Source organism: Panulirus ornatus, chromosome 12 (genome assembly GCF_036320965.1).
Source record: "Panulirus ornatus isolate Po-2019 chromosome 12, ASM3632096v1, whole genome shotgun sequence".
Taxonomy (NCBI): Eukaryota; Metazoa; Arthropoda; class Malacostraca; order Decapoda; family Palinuridae; genus Panulirus; species Panulirus ornatus.
In genome coordinates, this window is record NC_092235.1 from 26,077,476 (window position 1) to 26,099,843 (window position 22,368).

A 22,368-nucleotide genomic window follows, 5' to 3' on the forward strand; every position below is an offset into this window, starting at 1 on the left:
TCAATCCACTGACAGCACGTCAACCCCTGTATACCACATGACTCCAATTCACTCTATTTCTTGCCCTCCTTTCACCCTCCTGCATGTTCAGGCCCCGATCACACAAAATCTTTTTCACTCCATCTTTCCACCTCCAATTTGGTCTCCCTCTTCTCCTCGTTCCCTCCACCTCCGACACATATATCCTCTTGGTCAATCTCTCCTCACTCATTCTCTCCATGTGCCCAAACCATTTCAAAACACCCTCTTCTGCTCTCTCAACCACGCTCTTTTTATTTCCACACATCTCTCTTACCCTTACGTTACTTACTCGATCAAACCACCTCACACCACACATTGTCCTCAAACATCTCATTTCCAGCACATCCATCCTCCTGCGCACATCTCTATCCATAGCCCACGCCTCGCAACCATACAACATTGTTGGAACCACTATTCCCTCAAACATACCCATTTTTGCTTTCCGAGATAATGTTCTCGACTTCCACACATTTTTCAAGGCTCCCAAAATTTTCGCCCCCTCCCCCACCCTATGATCCACTTCCGCTTCCATGGTTCCATCCGCTGACAGATCCACTCCCAGATATCTAAAACACTTCACTTCCTCCAGTTTTTCTCCATTCAAACTCACCTCCCAATTGACTTGACCCTCAACCCTACTGTACCTAATAACCTTGCTCTTATTCACATTTACTCTCAACTTTCTTCTTCCACACACTTTACCAAACTCAGTCACCAGCTTCTGCAGTTTCTCACATGAATCAGCCACCAGCGCTGTATCATCAGCGAACAACAACTGACTCACTTCCCAAGCTCTCTCATCCCCAACAGACTTCATACTTGCCCCTCTTTCCAGGACTCTTGCATTTACCTCCCTTACAACCCCATCCATAAACAAATTAAACAACCATGGAGACATCACACACCCCTGCCGCAAACCTACATTCACTGAGAACCAATCACTTTCCTCTCTTCCTACACGTACACATGCCTTACATCCTCGATAAAAACTTTTCACTGCTTCTAACAACTTGCCTCCCACACCATATATTCTTAATACCTTCCACAGAGCATCTCTATCAACTCTATCATATGCCTTCTCCAGATCCATAAATGCTACATACAAATCCACTTGCTTTTCTAAGTATTTCTCACATACATTCTTCAAAGCAAACACCTGATCCACACATCCTCTACCACTTCTGAAACCGCACTGCTCTTCCCCAATCTGATGCTCTGTACATGCCTTCACCCTCTCAATCAATACCCTCCCATATAATTTACCAGGAATACTCAACAAACTTATACCTCTGTAATATATATATATATATATATATATATATATATATATATATATATATATATATATATATATATATATATATATATATATATATATATATATATATATATATATATATATATATAATCCGTGTTTTATACACTATGTTCACGTTGGATGTTACGTTTAACTGAGGCATCAGATACACTGATGGAAAATATATTGTGAAGTAACCATAGTAACTTTATACTTGGCTTGTGTTAAAGGTCATGTTACACACACGTTACCATATGGCGTCACAACCTAGAGACAGAGAGGTAGATAGTTACAGATATACTGATGAAAGGCGGTACGGCTTATAGATAGATACATCCTGCACGTGGTAATGGACAGACACATCCTGCACGTGATAATGGACAGACACATCCTGCACGTGATAATGGACAGGCACATCCTGCACGTGATAATGGACAGACACATCCTGCACGTGATAATGGACAGGCACATCCTGCACGTGGTAATGGACAGACACATCCTGCACGTGGTAATGGACAGACACATCCTGCACGCGGTAATAGACAGACACATCCTGCAAGTGATGATCCACACACACACGCACGCACGCGCGCGCAGCCGGTGCACGTGGTGACAACGCGGGCCTGGTGATGCACGTGTCGTGCGCGGTAATTTGTCAAGGTGACGTGACGCGGGAGGAGGGTAGGGGGGGGGTGAGGATGTCCCCGGACGCTGGATGTCACAGGCTGATGGGCCATAGCTTGAACCCGGTACCACATCGCTCACCCCATCTTCTATATCTCTCTCTCCAAATATCGGAATCTTCCCTCTATCCTCAAAGATCGAGAGTCCACGGCGGAGAATATCGATGAATACCACACATGATCGTGGGTCGGGGAGGAGAAGGACGTGGGGAGCTAACCCGCTGGGGAGACGTTGTCTCCCCAGCGGATGAACCAATAAGGGAAGCGCGTCCGACACCGGATCCAACCCTTTTACGTCCGACGCTCCGTCGCGGGTCACCGCCGCTCAATGCGCTCCGCTACTTTATGGACTCCGTTACCCCCCTCCCCCCCCTCCCCCCCTTCGATTAAATTAGCGCCGTATTGGATAGCGTCGTAAGCGCCCCCCCCAGTGTCTCGTCTCTGGCCAGCCTGCGCCCCGGTCATCAATCTCCCCTTCTGTAATACGACCCACTCGATAAATTCACGCGGACATTTTGATGAACAGAAAGGGTTAGCGAGGGGGAGGAGGGCGGACAGCCTGCGTTGGATATGGGTTAGCCCATCTCCGCCCCTTCCCCATGCAGCCCTCCCAACCTACCTACTGACCTTTGACCTAATTACCCTGTGTGGGCTAACAGCCGGGAGGATGAGAACGGCGGACCGGTGACTACTTAATGACCACCAAACGATCGTTACGGAAGGTAACTACCCTGGAGCTGGGGGGTGGGGGGTGTACCTCACTCTCTTGCCCGGGCGAAATGGGAGGAAATGGGTGAGTGGGTGAGGTGGGGCGTACCATTATATGAAGAGGTACGACCCTTTCAGCACGACGGTACGACCCTTGAGCACGACGGTACGACCCTTGAGCACGGCGGTACGACCCTTGAGCACGACGGTACGACCCTTGAACACGACGGTACGACCCTTGAACACGACGGTACGACCCTTGGATACCTTATCCTGACCTTTGACCTGAGAGACAGTGAGTCGTAATATCCTTCTTAACCAACTCCAAACTCACATTTGACTGACTCTTCTCAAAAGTAAAGTTGAATATCTTTTTGCTTTACTCATGCATAGTCGAACTGCCTTTGCCTCTTGTTTCATGTTGCGTTCTGAGCAGCAAAGCTGTCATGCGTGCTGCATGACAAGCAGTGTGCATGACACTGTATGACAGAGTGTGCTATGCTTTATGTGACACTCATAACATGCATGGCTTTGTAAGACCAGGTTGCATGACAATACATACGATAAATTGAATGACACGGTGTGCATGTCTGTGTATGAGCTATTGTGTGTGTGTGTGTGTGTGTGTGTGTGTGTGTGTGTGTGTGTGTGTGTCATGAGTGGAGGCAGCCTGCATGACAGATGACTCTGGACACATGAGAAAGTTGGGCAGACAGCGAACAATCTTAGCCATTAACTACTAAATAACCATCTCATGACCCCAGTGCATGACGTCTTCATGACCCCAGTATATCAGTGTATGACGTATATATATATATATATATATATATATATATATATATATATATATATATAGATAGATAGATAGATAGATAGATAGATAGATAGATAGATATTAAATGTCAGATATAAAAATCTTGTCGCCTCTCGGGTTATGATCATCGTACACCTGCAGCCTCATGAGCGCACAGCAGTTAAACGCGTACTTAGCTCCTCTGTATTGAATGTTCATCAGCATACAGCTGGCATCTTAATGATATCGTACGTCTGGCACCTCGACTTAACGAAAGCAAACATCCTTTTGCAACCGTGACTTGTGTTGTCACACATGTGACAGTCATCATACATCTGACACATGAGTATGTACAAGTAAACAACCTTTTGAAACCCTGGCTTCTGGCACTGGTAATGCATGGGGGGTAGTCATCGTACACCTAACAACAATTATCGTGCGACTGGCAAAATGACACGAGAGTGTGACTGGAGCATCTGGCGGTATGCGGCAACTTCCACGGTTCCCCCCTCCCGCGTGTACACGACAGTCATCGTTCACTTGGCACCCCGGGGCGGGATCATATGGTGTGATGTAAACAAACCAGCTTAACTAGCCCCACGTGCGTCGCAGAGGTCACATTCACGCAGCTGCTGACCCTCTCCCCTCCACATGTACGCACGCCCCTACAAACACACACACACGTACACATATACATCCATACAGACACGTACTAACATACATATCCATACAAACGTGCATACAAGCATAGTGGCATCGTCTAAACAGAAATAAATATAAAAATTATCATATATATATATATATATATATATATATATATATATATACTTTCTTCATCTATTTCCTCACACAGCTGTGAGAGGTTCAGTGAGAGCGTATGTGAGAGGTTCAGTGAGAGCGTATGTGAGAGGTTCAGTGAGAGCGTATGTGAGAGGTTTAGTGAGAGCGTACGTGAGAGGTTCAGTGAGAGCGTATGTGAGGTTCAGTAAGAGCGTATGTGAGAGGTTCAGTGAGAGCGTACGTGAGAGGTTCAGTGAGAGCGTATGTGAGAGGTTCAGTGAGAGCGTATGTGAGAGGTTCAGTGAGAGCGTATGTGAGAGGTTCAGTGAGAGCGTATCCATTATAGCGTCAAGAAGACATCAGCGGGACCTAAGTACTTACTTGGGTTCCGTATTCAAAACATTTTGTGTCCACGTCGCTCGCCATTCACTTAATCGCATCAGCCTCACTTAAGTAAACAGAAAACGCGAGGCGGTACCGGGCCGCACAATAGAAAATGGGGATACGGGTGCCTCCGCCGGCCGGTGCGTTTAAAGGGATTTTTCCAGCGGTTCGATGACAGGGAGAACGACCGTAAATGCCTCACGGTTTATAGACGTGTCTTGCCCCGAGCGGTCGGCCGGGGAGACGAAGGATAAACACAATGAAATCCTCGTTTCATGTCGCCGATTGTCCGACATATCTATTTTTTGGCGAGGCGGATTTTCCCTCCGCCGCTGTACGACATCTGCACAACCCACAACCCACCACTAGACGTTTTCTGAAGATATACAGGCATCAATACCACCCACCCTCCCTCCCCCCACTATGGTGTTCTACCAAAGGAGGTGGGGTAGCATAGCTGTGGCCATTTACATACGTAGATAAAATAGAGAAGAAATCATCATTATGGGCGGAGGAGGGAGGGAGGGAGGGAGGGAGGGAGAGGGTTATAATGAAAAAAAAGAAAACGTAAAATGGGCCGGAGACTCGTCCCACTACGCCAACAATGGCCGGATTAAGAGAGCCAGCTCCGCCCGTCACCTCTCCAGGCCGACGGGGCAAGACTGTGTGTGTGTGTGTGTGTGTGTGTGTGTGTGTTACCCTCGCTATCATCCCCTCTAGACGCACGGAGAAGCTCCCCCCTCCCCCCCCCCCCGTGGGGTAGTGATAAGTAACCTCCCCTCACTCTCACGCGCCTCACCAGTCATCTGATGATGCAAGGGCACTCACCCCCCCCCCTACTCCCCCAGGGCGAAAGGAAAGAAAACAGAAAGTGGGAAATGCACTCTGACGCAGGGGTGTTGGGGGGGGGGGTGAGGGGAGACGGAACTATGTTGTTGTAGAAAGCGGGCAACCATCTGCTTACAACTCGGGCTCGAGGGTTCGATCTCTTAACCAAGAGGATCGAGTGACGGGCGGGCGTTTTCATTGCGATCTAATCCTGTTTGCCCCACGCTTAGCACATGTTGTAGCACTGATTATTCCAATAGAGAGCCCCAGGGGGGGAGGGGGGGGACGACAGGCCGCCCCACACCCCAGGCCCGAGCGGGGAGGGCAGGGTGGGTTAGGGGAGAGAGAGAGAGAGAGAGAGAGAGAGAGAGAGAGAGAGATGGGGGCGGCAGCGACGAGGGAGATGAGGGAGGAAAAATGGGGAGATGGGGAGTGGGGTGTTTGAAGGGTGGATAAGGAGGAGAGTAATTGAGAGAAGGGGTGATGAGAGGACTGGCATTACTGCAGAAAGGGGCACGGAAGGAGGGAGATTAGGTGTGTGTGTGTGTGTGTGTGTGTGTGTGTGTGTGTGTGTGTGTGTACATAAGACTGTGAACGTGTCTGTGCGTCGCATGTCACCCCCCGCGCGTGCGTGTGTGTGCATATATGTATACACACAGACGCTTGCGTGTGTGTGTGCGTGTGTGTGTGTGTGTGTGTGTACCGTCACGGGAGGGAGTTGTACATGCGTGGTGGTGGGGGAACCTCCCCATCACATGAACATTCTCCCCAGCCGTTCATCATGCGTGGTGGTGGGGGAACCTCCCCATCACATGAACATTCTCCCCAGCCGTTCATCATGCGTGGTGGTGGGGGAACCTCCCCATCACATGAACATTCTCCCCAGCCGTTCATCATGCGTGGTGGTGGGGGAACCTCCCCATCACATGAACATTCTCCCCAGCCGTTCATCATGCGTGGTGGTGGGGGAACCTCCCCATCACATGAACATTCTCCCCAGCCGTTCATCATGCGTGGTGGTGGGGGAACCTCCACATCACATGAACATTCTCCCCAGCCGTTCATCATGCGTGGTGGTGGGGGAACCTCTCCATCACATGAACATTCTCCCCAGCCGTTCATCATGCGTGGTGGTGGGGGAACCTCCCCATCACATGAACATTCTCCCCAGCCGTTCATCATGCGTGGTGGTGGGGAACCTCCACATCACATGAACATTCTCCCCAGCCGTTCATCATGCGTGGTGGTGGGGGAACCTCTCCATCACATGAACATTCTCCCCAGCCGTTCATCATGCGTGGTGGTGGGGGAACCTCTCCATCACATGAACATTCTCCCCAGCCGTTCATCATGCGTGGTGGTGGGGGAACCTCTCCATCACATGAACATTCTCCCCAGCCGTTCATCATGCGTGGTGGTGGGGGAACCTCTCCATCACATGAACATTCTCCCCAGCCGTTCATCATGCGTGGTGGTGGGGGACCTCCCCATCACATGAACATTCTCCCCCGCTGTTCATCCGCCACACTTACACCATCACAGTACTGCTTTACTTCTCACCGAGCAAGTACCTCCACCACACCACGTCCTCATGACGAGTTGTGATCAAGTCACCCCTTACTCTTCTCCCTTCTATGGAAAACAACTCAGCTCTCTCTCTCTCTCTCTCTCTCTCTCTCTCTCTCTCTCTCTCTCTCTCTCTCTCTCTCTCTCTCTCAACTCTAATACCATCTTTACTGCCCTACTTTAATACCATCATTATTTCCCTACTCTAATACCATCATTATTGCCCCACTCTAATACCATCATTATTGCCCTACTCTAATACCATCTTTATTGCCCTCCTGTAACACCATCTTTATTTCCCTACTCTAATACCATCTTTATTGCCCTCCTCTGCAACTTCTTTGTTAGTTCTCTGTGGTTCTTTAAGAACGGCGAGCAAAACATGTGGGGCACATTGTAGTGCAGGATGTGAGGAGTTTGCTGGTTATTTCCTTATCTCCACAAGTGATTGCGGTTCTGTTATCCGCCAGTCCGTCTCCTCCACGTACCTCCTCAAGTGGACCTTTGGCCACAAGTGTAGCGTAGTGCTGACTGCCAAATAGTCTTCTCACGCCCAGACTTCCAGCAGCTTGTATTTTCCTGCTGGATAATATTGGCATCGAAGATCTCCTGAGGTGTCTCGCATGCTCATTAATTTCCATTTACAGGAATTTGACTTGAATCAAGTTATCAGACTAACTTTGGAATCTGTTTATGTCCCAGTGCGAGGCGTTACAATCCTCCTCACTCTCTTCTTTCCTCAAGAGCGGGATTATCTGCCACCATAAACCGGTTTAAGTTCAATTACTTTTCTCGACGCGTTTCAGATCAAGAAAAACAGCGGTTCCAGGGGGGCGCCCTGAGGGATGCGGAACGCCCCAGTCTTGACCCCCCTCCACAACGCGTCTCGGAAAAGCTCCTCTGACATGCGTCTTTTGTCGCCTGTCAATAAAGGTAATTCTATCTCCAGCGATGGAGTCCCCCATCATCCCCGTCTCTTATTCCTGCCTGTAGATCCGGCGTCTTTTGCCAACCTCCTGTGTGTGTGTGGGAGAGTGTCAAATGCTTTCTGGTAGTTCGGATACACATAATCCACCGTTTAATCCGACCCGTAAAGGATCAGGTTAAAGGCTACGATGCTGTATACAAGAGTACGTAGTACCGTTGTATCAGAGGGTCGTCCCGTCGTAGTTAAAGGGTCGTACCGTCGTAGTTAAAGGGTCGTACCGTCGTAGTTAAAGGGTCGTCCCGTCGTAGTTAAAGGGTCGTACCGTCGTAGTTACAGGGTTGTACCGTCGTAGTTAAAGGGTCGTACCGTCGTAGTTAAGAGGTCGTACCGTCGTAATTAAAGGGTCGTACCGTCGTATTGTAGAAGTTAACCAGACCATACAGACGCCTCCCCTCCAACGTACATTCCGCAGCGTTTAAGCTAGTCTGGTCCAGACTCTGGCATGGCTACAGACGTAACTCCATTACATCTGGTCCAGACTCCATTACGACAATCATGGCACCATTGTACCTCACGCCAGCACCATTAAGTCTAATCCGGACTCCTGTTATGTCTAATCGGTACTCCATTAGAACTAATCCCTGCACACCATTCAGACCGGGCCAGACCACCGCTCGGACCCTCCATTAGGCGCTGCCTGCGCATCCCTCGGTCCTCCTCCCTGCGCAGGAGTGTGTGTGTGTGAGTGTGTGTGTGTGTGTGTGTGTGTGTGTGTGTGTGTGTGTGTGTGTGTGTGTGTGTGTGTGTGTGAGCGCGGTAGCGACCCTGTGATGCTGTCGCCAGACCGCCAAGTACGGCGGTGTTCCACGGGGATTCGAAGACGGGGGACTTAAATGGGGGGGGAGGTGTGATGTGGGTTCATATCTGTCACCGTAAACCAAGACTCTCTCTCTCTCTCTCTCTCTCTCTCTCTCTCTCTCTCTCTCTCTCTCTCTCTCTCTCTCTCACACACACACACACACACACACATCCCGGGATCTTCACACCCCGGTGGGCGGGTGTCACATTCAAGGGAAACTGTTCTTCGGCGCTTCCTGTACAATCAAAGTTCCCGATGTGTTTACTGATGACCTCCCCTGACACGTGTTGTTCACACCTTGCCCATGACCCGACACACACACACACACACACACACACACACACACACACACACACACACACACACAAGGACTCTGACCTGAACGAGACAGGAGCCTTACAGAGGGAGGAAAAAAAACTGGTTTAATCAAGAATAAACCAATAAAGCGAAGGTTACTGAGGGCACAGAGTAGCCTGCCGCTACCTGGTACAGACATCCACAGGTAACGCCCTAGTATGGTCGACCAGTAGCGTCGTCCGCCCTAGTATGGTCGACCAGTAGCGTCGTTCTGGTCGCCGGTATTCTCGACCATAAACATCACGACCATGAGCCAATTTGGCAGCGTCGCTAACGAGCAGTTCCTCGTAGGGTCGAGGAGGCTGGTCAGCTGGAGGGCACAAGAGGAAAGATAAGCAAGACATGATGGTGATGGTGGTGTTGGAGAGACGTGAAGATATGGTTCAACACTGAGACATGATGGTGGTGGTGTTGGTGTTGGAGAGACGTGAAGATATGGTTCAATACTGGGATAGTGTTGGAGAGACGTGAAGATATGGTTCAACACTGAGACATGATGGTGGTGGTGGTGTTGTTGGAGAGACGTGAAGATATGGTTCAACACTGAGACATGATGGTGGTGGTGGTGTTGTTGGAGAGACGTGAAGATATGGTTCAACACTGAGACATGATGGTGGTGGTGGTGTTGTTGGAGAGACGTGAAGATATGGTTCAACACTGAGACATGATGGTGGTGGTGGTGTTGTTGGAGAGACGTGAAGATATGGTTCAACACTGAGACATGATGGTGGTTGTGGTGGTGGTGTTGGAGAGACGTGAAGATATGGTTCAACACTGAGACATGATGGTGGTTGTGGTGGTGGTGTTGGAGAGACGTGAAGATATGGTTCGTTACTGGGACAGTGTTGGGTACTACCACAGCAAACATCACATCACACCACATCACGAAGCACATGGTACACATACACCACGACATCAACAACACCTCGCTACTACTCAAGGGTCGTACCCCCCTGCTCAAGGGTCGTACCTTCCTGCTCAAGGGGTCGTACCTCCCTGCTCAAGGGTCGTACTTCCCTGCTCAAGGGTCGTACCCCCCTGCTCAAGGGTCGTACCCCCCTGCTCAAGGGTCGTACCTCCCTGCTCAAGGGTCGTACCCCCCTGCTCAAGGGTCGCACCCTCTGCTCAAGGGTCGTACCTCCCTGATCAAGGGTCGTACCCCTGCTCAAGGGTCGTACATCCCTGCTCAAGGGTCGTACCTCCCTGGTCAAGGGTCGTACCTCCCTGCTCAAGGATCGTACCTCCCTGCTCAAGGGTCGTACCTCCCTGGTCAAGGGTCGTACCCCCTGCTCAAGGGGTCGTACCCCCTGCTCAAGGGGTCGTACCTCCCTGCTCAAGGGGTCGTACCTCCCTGCTCAGCAGGTTAAGTATGATCCATCAGTTGTCTTAATTCCCCGGTGCGTGTTGGGTCGCCCTGCTGGTGACCCAGCATTCCTCCATGTCATTGAAGTATCTTAACTACCAATTCGATATCGGAGAACCCCCCCCCCCCCCCGAATAACCTTCGCAAATGGACTGATTAGTGTTTACTCCCGGTTAAAAAAAAAATATATATAAATATATATATATAATCCAACGTTACTAGAGCGCTTCACGGACCTCCAGCCGAGGTTGGTGAGGTAAAATAAAAATCCTGGCGAAGATATTTAGTGGGGTACAAGAAGCGGTCTGGGGGTACACTAAAGTTGTATCACTTTATCAGCGAACACCGCAAGCGTTGCCACCTTTCCTTAATGACCGTGGCCATAAAAAACGCAACGAAACATTTAAAATCATGAATATATATATATATATATATATATATATATATATATATATATATATATATATATATATATATATATATATATATATATATTGGTAATAACAACGAGGGTAAGGAAACACGTTAAACTCCCAAGTGCACTTTCGTGTAATAATCACATCATCAGTGGAGGTACGAGAATAAGATAGATTTAGAAGAGTCAGTTGATATATAAGAAAGAGACGAACCTACAACGCCCTTGGAAAACTTGTTTACCAAGGGCGTCTTAGCTAAGGTTCCTCCTTGTAAGTGGGTACCCTCAAACCCACACCAATCACTTACCTTACCACTGGTGATCGTCTGTCATCCAATCACTGCTTCATATACAACCAATCTATCCTCCAATTATGCCTCTAGACCTGGGCAAACCCTTATCTAACCTGGAAAAACCCTTATCTAACCTGGAAAAAAATTATCTAACCTGGAAAAAACCTTATCTAACCTGGAAAAAACCTTATCTAACCTGGAAAAAAACCTTATCTAACCTGGAAAAAAACCTTATCTAACCTGGAAAAAAACCTTATCTAACCTGGAAAAAAAACCTTATCTAACCTGGAAAAAAACCTTATCTAACCTGGAAAAAACCTTATCTAACCTGGAAAAAAACCTTATCTAACCTTAGAAATACATTGAGGGATCATTTCGCAGACGTCAACAAAATAAGGAATCCTGAGAATATTGAACAAGAAAAAAGATATTATGGAAATCAGACTTACCCCCTGGCCCTGTGTGTGTGTGTGTGTGTGTGTGTGTGTGTAATAGATGCATTATTCGACAGTCTTACAAATCCATTTTTATTTCATGAGTTCGTGAAAAAAAGACATTTTTACGGGAAAGTTTCGTTAAATCAAGCGTTGGATTTTTTGAAGGTTTAGGTGTTGTCAAGTGGACATGTTTTGTTCCAGTAATATCTCTGGGTCGTGAATTCTACAGCCAGTGTCATGACATCAACCAATTCTTTCATTAAAAACATTGTACAGTTCATGAATAAATTGACAAGACATGACTACAATACATGAATAAACAACACAGATATGTGAAGGATCATCAAAGATGAATAATGATTAATAATAAACTTAAAAACAATGAGGAAAATAAAAATAGGATTTGCCAACGTATAGATAAGACATTACCATGTTGTGAGGCCTCATATCTAGATATGGATGATAAGACATACCGTGATAGCAGTTGCAACAAGGGTCACATCGTACACTTAGGGTCATTAGGCTTAGCATTATCTTGACCACGTGAGGCGAGCAGTGTTGGTAGTTCGACGGGTGATTACGACCTGGCGTACCAAAAGGGGGCCTTAATGACCCGGGTAGTTGACACGTCCCACGACCCAACCAGCTCACTGGGGCGTGACCACCGGATGCTGGGGGTCAAGTGCCGACCTCCCTCCCCCCCCCCCTCGCCTTAGTGAGGATGTGGGGGTCAGATTGGCCAAGGGGAGGGGGGGGGGGAGTTACGGGTTACCAACTGGTTAGACCAGCCACGAACCTCTCTCTCTCTCTCTCTCTCTCTCTCTCTCTCTCTCTCTCTCTCTCTCTCTCTCTCTCTCTCTCTTGCTACCCTCCCCCCCCCTGGCCACCTACATCTACACCTAAGTGAGGGAGAAGCTTACCTCACCTTCATCCCGCATCTTGGGAGTCGAACCTGGGTCCTGTCGTGTGTGGAGCGAGTGGAGAACCGACTTCTGTGTTCACAGTTTGGGCCAACTGATAAAGAAAAAGATCATATATATATATATATATATATATATATATATATATATATATATATATATATATATATATATATATGGCACTGGGGGGAGGGGGGTGTCATTTCATGTGTGGCGGGGTGGCGACGAGATGAATAAAGGCAGCAAGTATGAATTATGTACGTGTGAATATACGTATATGTCTGTGTATGTATATATATATGTATTCGTTGAAATGTATAGGTATGTATATGTGCGTGTGTGGACGTGTATGTATATACATGTGTATGTGGGTGGGTGGGGCCATTCTTTCGTTTGTTTCCTTGCGCTTCCCCGCTAACGCGGGAGACAGCGACAAAGTATAATAAAAAATAATAATACATATATACGCGTGTGTGTGTGTGGGCGCTACGTCATGCGGCAGGGCAAGGCGGCACACCCCAGAATATTTCTTATCCCTCGAACAATTCAAATTACCATCCCGGTGCCATGGCCAAGCGTCATGTGGCAGGTAAGTGCGTGTAACAACAGACGGGGAGAATGAAAGCAGAAAATGAGTTGCTGTCAATGACGAAATTATAGAACATGTAATGCGTGTGGCAGAAGACACCAAGATTGGGAAAGGTGATATAGTTTAGAGGGAAAAAAACCACACACGTCAGAATTACATTAAAGAATTTGGTAATGGTAATGATTGATGCGATGGAAAATGTCATTATCAATTTGACACAGAAACTTAAGGCGAGGGGGTAATATATATATATATATATATATATATATATATATATATATATATATATATATATATATATATATATATTAATATTCGCTATTTCCCGCGTTAGCGAGGTAGCGCCAAAAACAGAGGACTGAGCCTTAGAGAGAATACCTTCACTCGGCCCCTTCTCTGTTCCTTCTTTTGGAAAATCAAAACACAGGAGGGGAGGATTTCCAGCCCCCCGCTCCTTCCCCTTTTAGTCGCCTTCTTACGACACGCAGGGAATACGTGGGAAGTATTCTTTCTCCCCTATTCCCAGGGATGTATATATATATATATATATATATATATATATATATATATATATATATATATATTTATATGTGCGTGTGTGTGTGTGTGTGTGTGTGTCTACAACACGACTACAAGCGACAGTTAATAACCCTGAAATCGTCCACGTACATTTCTCCCCAGTACATTTTCTATAATCAGACCAGTATCAATCTATCTAAACACATTACACCCAAAAAAAACATAATCCACATTATCTTCCAGTCTTCGTTGTATTCCTCACGCTGTATTTACCACGCCTGCGTCGACCACTATTCATACAGTCTACATTTCCAGGACCGGAATTTCAGCGGGACACACACACACACACACACCCACACACCCCCACACACACACACACACACGGTGAGCGTTTTTCATGAAGACATCATGGTGGTCAGGCGTATGCATGATGATCTCATGAATACAGCGGGGCAGGGTATACCTACACAAGACGTCACTATGAATACTCATCAGGGGGTATACCTGCTTCAGTATACCCGGCAGATCTATCATGGCGCCGCAAAGGCCACTGTCTGTCTGTCTGTCTGTGTGACGCAAGGTGGGGGGGCTGTCGGAGCCAGCAGATGGAGCAGTAAGAACTACAGGAGGAGGAGGAGGAGGAGGGGGAGGAGGAGGAGGAGGAGGAGGAGGAGGAGGAGGAGGAGGAGGAGGAGGAGGAGAAGGAGGAGGTACAGGCGGAGGAGGAGGAGGAGGTACAGGAGGAGGAGGAGGAGGAGGAGGAGGAGGAGGAGGAGGAGGAGGAGGAGGTACAGGAGGAGGAGGAGGAGGAGGTACAGGAGGAGGAGGAGGAGGAGGTACAGGAGGAGGAGGAGGAGGTACAGGAGGAGGAGGAGGAGGTACAGGAGGAGGAGGAGGTACAGGAGGAGGAGGTACAGGAGGAGGAGGAGGTACGGGTGGAGGGACAAAAACCTGCCTGTGGTTGCTGGGGGGGCCTACCCAACCACCCCCTTTCCCCCAAACACAGCATTACCATAAACCAGCGTCGCCCGGCGCATGGTTAACCAATTTAGATATTGGCTGTGCAATCAACAGTTGCAGGCAAATTATGGCGTGTGTGGGCGACAATGAATGAAAAAAAAAAAATAATAATAATAACACAAGCCAGACACATTTCTGATATTGTTGTGAGTGATGTGGCGATACATCATCACATCTGATCTCTTCATCACCAGGCTCGACCTCACACCAGACACACACACACACACACACACACACACACACGAGTTGACCTCTGACACAGCAGGGAGTGGCTGGGCGATGCCTGGCTCTGCAACATACCAGAGTACGAAGGACCGACAATGTTCCCACGGGTATATGACCTCCGGGGGGGACGGGGGCTTCTGTCTGGGGTTCTGGAGGAGGAGGAGGAGGTCGTGGTGGGGTGTGGTGGTGGTGGGGTGTGTGTGGTGTGGGTTTGTGTGGTGTGGGGTGCGTCTCTCTCTCACACACACACGACGCCCTCACCAGTAGCTGGACGAGGTGCGAGGTGAGGGAGAGGGGAGGGATGTGGGGGGTCAAGCTGGGTCAACTGCACGACGGTGGGGAGGGAGGGGAAGAGGGGGTGAGGGGAGGCGCTCAACACAGCTGACGCGGAGGAGGAGCAAGACACACACACACACACACACACACACACACACACACACACACATGACCCCTACCTCATAATAACCATAAAGACGACCAACTGCTGTTGAAGTATGAGAAACCCGTACATTCAGTACACACGAGACTTGAGGATGCACGAAAGAACTGACGGAGAAGGTCTACAGGAATGGCAGCCGAGACGGTACCTGGAGTCTAACATATGTGTGTGTGAGAGAGAGAGAGAGAGAGAGAGAGAGAGAGAGAGAGAGAGAGAGAGAGAGAGAGAGAGAGAGAGAGAGAGAGAGAGAGAGAGGAGCAAGGGGGGGGGGGTGACCTGACCGTAACCCCTGAGCTTTAAACCAGTTCCATGTTCTCGACCATGAACTGGTCCTCACAGGATGCAGGGATAGAACAAACACAGAGAACATAACACGTTACTGAACAAGGAACTTGTCAGAAAATATATAAAGGATGAATATGATGAATGGCGTAAAGTGAGTTAGGTGACGATGAATGTAAACCATCATCATGATGTGTGATAAGGTGTCTGACGACAGACAATGTTCACACGAGTCTACAACTTCCTCCACGTGTAGCAGAAATAAATAGGTAATAACACACACACACACACACACACACACACACACACACACACACACTGTGTGTGAGGGAAACATGTAGACAACACACACACAAAACATGATCAGCAAACAATCCAGCCAACAATAAACTTACATAACACATCGTCACACACGTCAACTGGCGATATGTCTCCTTACTACTGCTCCTGCTCTCTCTCTCTCTCTCTCTCTCTCTCTCTCTCTCTCTCTCTCTCTCTCTCTCTCTCTCTCTCTCTCTCTCTCTCTCTCTCCCCCCAACATATTCCATCTCCCCTACACGCACTCTCAACACGAAGAAAAATGGGAAGTGGAACCACGGGAAGGGGGTAACTGAACAAGATGAGAGAGAGAGAGAGAGAGAGAGAGAGAGAGAGAGAGAGAGAGAGAGAGAGAGAGAGAGAGAGAGAGAGAGAGAGAGAGAGAATGTAGTGAGTTAGTCAGTTGTTAAGAGTTAGTTAAGGTAATGACCAGTTTCCCCCGCGCCACTTGTTAAGTCTCAGGTAGAGATGATAAGGCCACTCATCACACAGTAACAGAAGCGTGAGGTAAGGTTACAGCAGCAGTAGTGGCCTGGGAGGGGGGAGGGGGGCCCTCTTATGTATTTAGTACATAAACATATTTACTTGTTGGGTCAGAAGTACTGACAGGTACAGAGGTGTGTGTTGATGGTGGAGAACGGTGAAGTACATGGGAGTACATGGGAAGGACAGATAACACAAGACCTGATGGTCTATGACCAGGTTATCTGCTGGAGGACAGTACATGGGAATGACAGAAAACACAAGACCTGATGGTCTATGACCAGGTTATCTGCTGGAGGACAGTACATGGGAAGGACAGATAACACAAGACCTGATGGTCTATGACCAGGTTATCTGCTGGAGGACAGTACATGGGAAGGACAGATAACACAAGACCTGATGGTCTATGACCAGGTTATCTGCTGGAGGACAGTACATGGGAATGACAGAAAACACAAGACCTGATGGTCTATGACCAGGTTATCTGCTGGAGGACAGTACATGGGAAGGACAGATAACACAAGACCTGATGGTCTATGACCAGGTTATCTGCTGGAGGACAGTACATGGGAAGGACAGATAACACAAGACCTGATGGTCTATGACCAGGTTATCTGCTGGAGGACAGTACATGGGAAGGACAGATAACACAAGACCTGATGGTCTATGACCAGGTTATCTGCTGGAGGACAGTACATGGGAAGGACAGATAACACAAGACCTGATGGTCTATGACCAGGTTATCTGCTGGAGGACAGTACATGGGAAGGACAGATAACACAAGACCTGATGGTCTATGACCAGGTTATCTGCTGGAGGACTGTACATGGGAAGGACAGATAACACAAGACCTGATGGTCTATGACCAGGTTATCTGCTGGAGGACAGTACATGGGAAGGACAGATAACACAAGACCTGATGGTCTATGACCAGGTTATCTGCTGGAGGACAGTACATGGGAAGGACAGATAACACAAGACCTGATGGTCTATGACCAGGTTATCTGCTGGAGGACAGTACATGGGAAGGACAGATAACACAAGACCTGATGGTCTATGACCAGGTTATCTGCTGGAGGACAATCATAATATCCTACATTCTTAACATATACATAGATGGAGAGAAGATAGTAAAGAAAGAGAGGCAAGATAAAGATAGAGAGATAATGATACACGTTGGTGATAACACTGGACCAGGAGAGGGTGTTGGAGAGGCGGAGGATAGCTGGGTAATGGTGGGGAATGGGAGGAGTGGTGTTGGAGGAGAGTGAGGGGAGGGGGGGAGGTGGTGGAGGCAGCACCACCAACAGCGTGGGGGGGGGAATAGGTAGTGTCAGTGGAGGAGGGGAGGGAGGGGAGGGGATTGGATGGGGGGAGGGGAGGGGGGGTAGTAGAGCTCTCTTAAGATGGCTACCATGATAGACACCGACGATTTACGGATTAGGTGACCTCCCCTCCCCCCTCCCCCCCTGCTTTGTTGACGAACGGTAACCCCCCACCACGCCACCAGCCCCCCCACGCCCCTCCTAGAACGGTCTCTTGGGTGACGCTTCCTCTCTCTCTCTCTCTCTCTCTCTCTCTCTCTCTCTCTCTCTCTCTCTCTCTCTCTCTCTCTCTCTCTCTCTCTCTCTCGCCGTCTAATAAGACCCGTTGCTTGTGACGCTCACAGCTGGTCTGGTGTGACGCTATATCGTCGTCACTACGTCGCTCAAAGCTGCCTCGTGTGACGCTATCGCGTCACCAAGTCGGTCACAGCTGTCTCGCGTGACGCTAACTCGTCACCGTCTTGTTTCGGGCTGTCTTCTGTGACGCAGGCTCTTCAAGTGACGCCCTGTTGGTTGCTGTCATGTGACGCAGGTTCTGCCGTCGGTGAACATTCCCGTGTGTCTCGCACGTCACGTTGTTTAGCTGCTTTGTCTCTGTGACGCCCGTGACGCTTTCGCATATGTGACGCAGAGCTACTTTTGAATGTGACGGTGGGTGGATTTTAGATGTGACGCTGAACTCTCGCATGTGACGGTGATTTGCTTACCCACGCACGGTTTTAGTTTGGCATGTGACGCACAGGCCCGTAACGAGGGGAAATCCTCTCTTGGTCTTGTGACGGCCAGCGTCACAGTAACGCCTCCTGTGTGACCAGACAGACTTAGTGAGTATGATACCACGCACCAGCACGGTACGACCCTTGACCACGACGGTACGACCCCTGATCACGACGGTACGACCCTTGACCACGACGGTACGACCCTTGACCACGACGGTACGACCCTTGACCACGACGGTACGACCCTTGACCACGACGGTACGACCCTTGACCACGACGGTACGACCCTTGGGTATAATTCCCTTGCCTTTGACCTGTCACTCATACACACATAAATTATATATATATCTATCTATATCTATATATATATATATATATATATATATATATATATATATATATATATATATATATATATATATATATATATAGTATCCATGACATGTGAGTGGAGGGGTATATGTATACATAGATGTATGTATACACATGTATGTATGCGTATACGTACATGATCCGGCGGTGTACGTCGTGTTCCCCGCCTGGGTCACTGTGGTCCACCGGAAGTGTGTGTGTGTGTGTGTGTGTGTGTGTGTGTGTGTGTGTGTGTGTGTGCTGATGTCTCAGTGGTGTCAGCAAGCTTAGGGGTGAGGTGGTGAGAGGGGGAGAGGAGGAGGGGAGAGGGGAGGGGAGGGGAGAGGGGAGGTGAGGGGGGGGGGGGGTAGGTACCGATTACGAGGCCTCTATCTGTGCTGTATCGGTGATGGGGAACCCCGATACCCCGGCTACATAACGGCCCGGGGGGGGGGGGGGGGGGGGGAGAAAGCATGTACTGACCTACTCCAAACATACCCAGGATTACTTACCTACGATGCATATCTACATTACCTCCAACAATACCGACCTTCCGCATCCTCTCCAACAACACCAACCCTCTACATCCTCTCCAACAACACCAACCCTCTTCACCACCAACACAGACCCTACAACTACAACCACTGACTACATGTAGGATAAATAATAATAATAATAATAATAATAATAATAATAATAATAATAATAATAATAATAATAATATAGGACATGTCCCCAAATGCCAGAGAGAGAGAGAGAGAGAGAGAGAGAGAGAGAGAGAGAGAGAGGCGTAGTGAGACATGACAGGTGTAACATCCTCGGGTGACGGTAAGCTGACGGGTGACGGCCGTCACACCGTCACAGGCCACACCCTCCTCACACACACCTCTGTTTACCACACAAGGGCGGCCCCTCACACCTCCTTTCTTAGCTGGAGACGGGAGAGCTTTATAGCTCTCTCTTAGCTGTACAGGGGGGGAAGGGGGGGCTCTTAAAGCTGTTTCTTAGCTGTCCAGGAGGAGGGAGGGGCGTGAGAGCTATTTTTCAGCTTTACAAGGATCCTTAGAGCTATTTCTAAGCTCTGCAAGGACCCTTAGAGCTATCTCTAAACTCTACAAGGACCCTTAGAGCTATTTCTAAGTTCTACAGGGACCCTTAGAGCTATTTCTAAGCTCTACATGGACCCTTTGAGCTATTTCTAAGCTATACAGGGACAGTGAACAATCTTCACCCTTATATGCATTCGGCTTTACCCTCACAGCTCTATCTAATCCTTAAGAACTCTCAAAGCTCTACAAAACGTGTATAGAGCTTCACACATCTATTCCCAACCGTGAAGTGCTTATTCCTAGCTCTATACGGCCCCTCGTGGCTCTGTGAACCTACGGTAACTTCACTTCAACTCTAATGACCTCTTCTGGGCTCTGTCTTAGCTCTGCCAGACCTTCACAACACTGACCCCAAGCTCGAGAAAATCTAAGAGTCTTAACTCTACAGGACTCTACCCACGTCATTATCCCAGCTCTATAACTCTCCTCTCAGCTCTAGATGATGCAGACACCTCTGGCCATAGGGCAACTCTATCTCAGCTCTGCTGGTCACCCACAACTCTATATTACCTCTAAGTAGACCCCCTTTATCTCCTCCCCCCGCCCCACCTTATGGTCACCCCTACCCCCCCACCCCACACCCCCACACCCAGGCCCCCCCCCCCCGACCCTTTACTCTCACAGGCTCTGAGCAAAGCTCTAAGGCAGCCTCTATACATAGCTCTATGTACGCAGGAGATGCGCGTACTACAGGAGAAGGTGGTGTCCTCTCGCGCACACGCACCCACACAGAACAGCGCCCCCTGGCCCCCCTCTTCCCTTCCCCCCCCAAAAAAAAAACTCCCCTCCCCCCATCATCGCCTCGCCCCCCTCCCACTCCCCCCCACAAACCTTCTGCAAGTCTTGGAGCCGTGGCAACGATGGGGGGGGGGGGGGGCCTCCTCCCCTCCCTCTCCCCCGGGGGGAGGGTCATCTCATCATCTCCCCCTCGCCCCCCCCCAAGAACAAAAGCAGGTGCAGCTGTTGCCTATCTGTCCATCCCCGTCTTTCCCCAGCAACACTCACACAATAATCATCGTCATTTACCCCTCCCTCCTCCACCTCCTCCACCACCTCCACCTCCACCTCCTCCACCCTCCCACCTATCCATCTTATATTGTTATTGCCCAGTACAATGTCCTGGGTCGTCATTATATTTGGCCGATCTGTAACTGCTTCACAACTACAATCCATCCCACAGCCTCTCTCTTTGTGAGGTGAGGGAGACAGACCCACCCCACACTGTCATTACATCATTGTGCCACGAAATCCTCCAGGTTTTTACCGTCTGCGTTTCTTCTGTTTTCGTACCCGTCTTGTGTCTGTCTATATCCTTCCGTCTGGCGGGATTAATGAATACAATAGTCAACTCTCGCTTCTATTTCGTCTATTCTTCCCCCGACGTTGCATGCCTTCACTCCGGCCTGCTAATGACTCTCTGAGTACAGAGCCCCCCTTTCCTAAACAACAGCTGGAAGTACCCCCTTGTTAATCATCTGCTGCTAATTACCGGCCTGGATTATCCCTTCTCCCCCCGCCAAGTAATCACCAGTGTCCACAATCATAACTAACACAACCAGGTCTGGTTTCTCGGTGGACACGGTGGGTCACATCACGACATGTATGGCGCTGGTGTGTTGTATGTTAACATCGAATGGGGTCAATTTAACGGCATATGAACGAGCCTCTCGCCAAGTTAAAATCGTATGTTAAATCTTGGTTATACAGGAGGTTCATGGTCTACAGTTATACAGGAGGTTCATGGTCTACAGTTATACAGGAGGTTCATGGTCTACAGTTATACAGGAGATTCATGGTCTACAATTATACAGGAGGTTCATGGTCTACAGTTATACAGGAGGTTCATGGTCTACAGTTATACAGGAGGTTCATGGTCTACAATTATACAGGAGGTTCATGGTCTACAGTTATACAGGAGGTTCATGGTCTACAGTTATACAGGAGGTTCATGGTCTACAATTATACAGGAGGTTCATGGTCTACAGTTATACAGGAGGTTCATGGTCTACAGTTATACAGGAGGTTCATGGTCTACAGTTATACAGGCATGTGTATGTGTTCTCTGATGTATACATGTATATTCGTATGGATGGTCTGAGCTGTATTAAGTATACTCACAATCATTCATAGATACAGGTAGGTGTGTATGACCAGGCACAAGGTATACGGGGGTATGTATGAGTATGCAGCTATACAGGTGTTTCTATAAAGGGTTATAGCTGTCTGTGTAAACCTGCCATGGATCCTAGCTATACAGGGATATGTATAGATATTCTCAGCTATACAGGGATGTGTATAAACATTCTGAGAAATACAAACTGGTATATTTTCATTTTCATATGCAAAATAATTTTGAA

The 22,368-nt window shown here is 48.6% G+C and overlaps 1 protein-coding gene across 3 annotated transcripts in view; it reads right to left on the reverse strand.

Moving 5' to 3' along the window:
- The window catches only part of Fancl (E3 ubiquitin-protein ligase Fancl), a 242,763-nt gene that overhangs the window by 152,064 nt on the left and 68,331 nt on the right, over positions 1-22,368 (reverse strand). The window contains exon 3 of one of the 3 annotated variants that reach the window (XM_071667589.1): positions 12,633-12,726. The exons of the other annotated variants lie outside the window; for them this stretch is intronic. The gene's annotated coding sequence lies outside the window, so the exon portion shown is untranslated. The remainder of the gene's footprint in view (positions 1-12,632; positions 12,727-22,368) is intronic. 3 annotated transcript variants of the gene reach the window in all.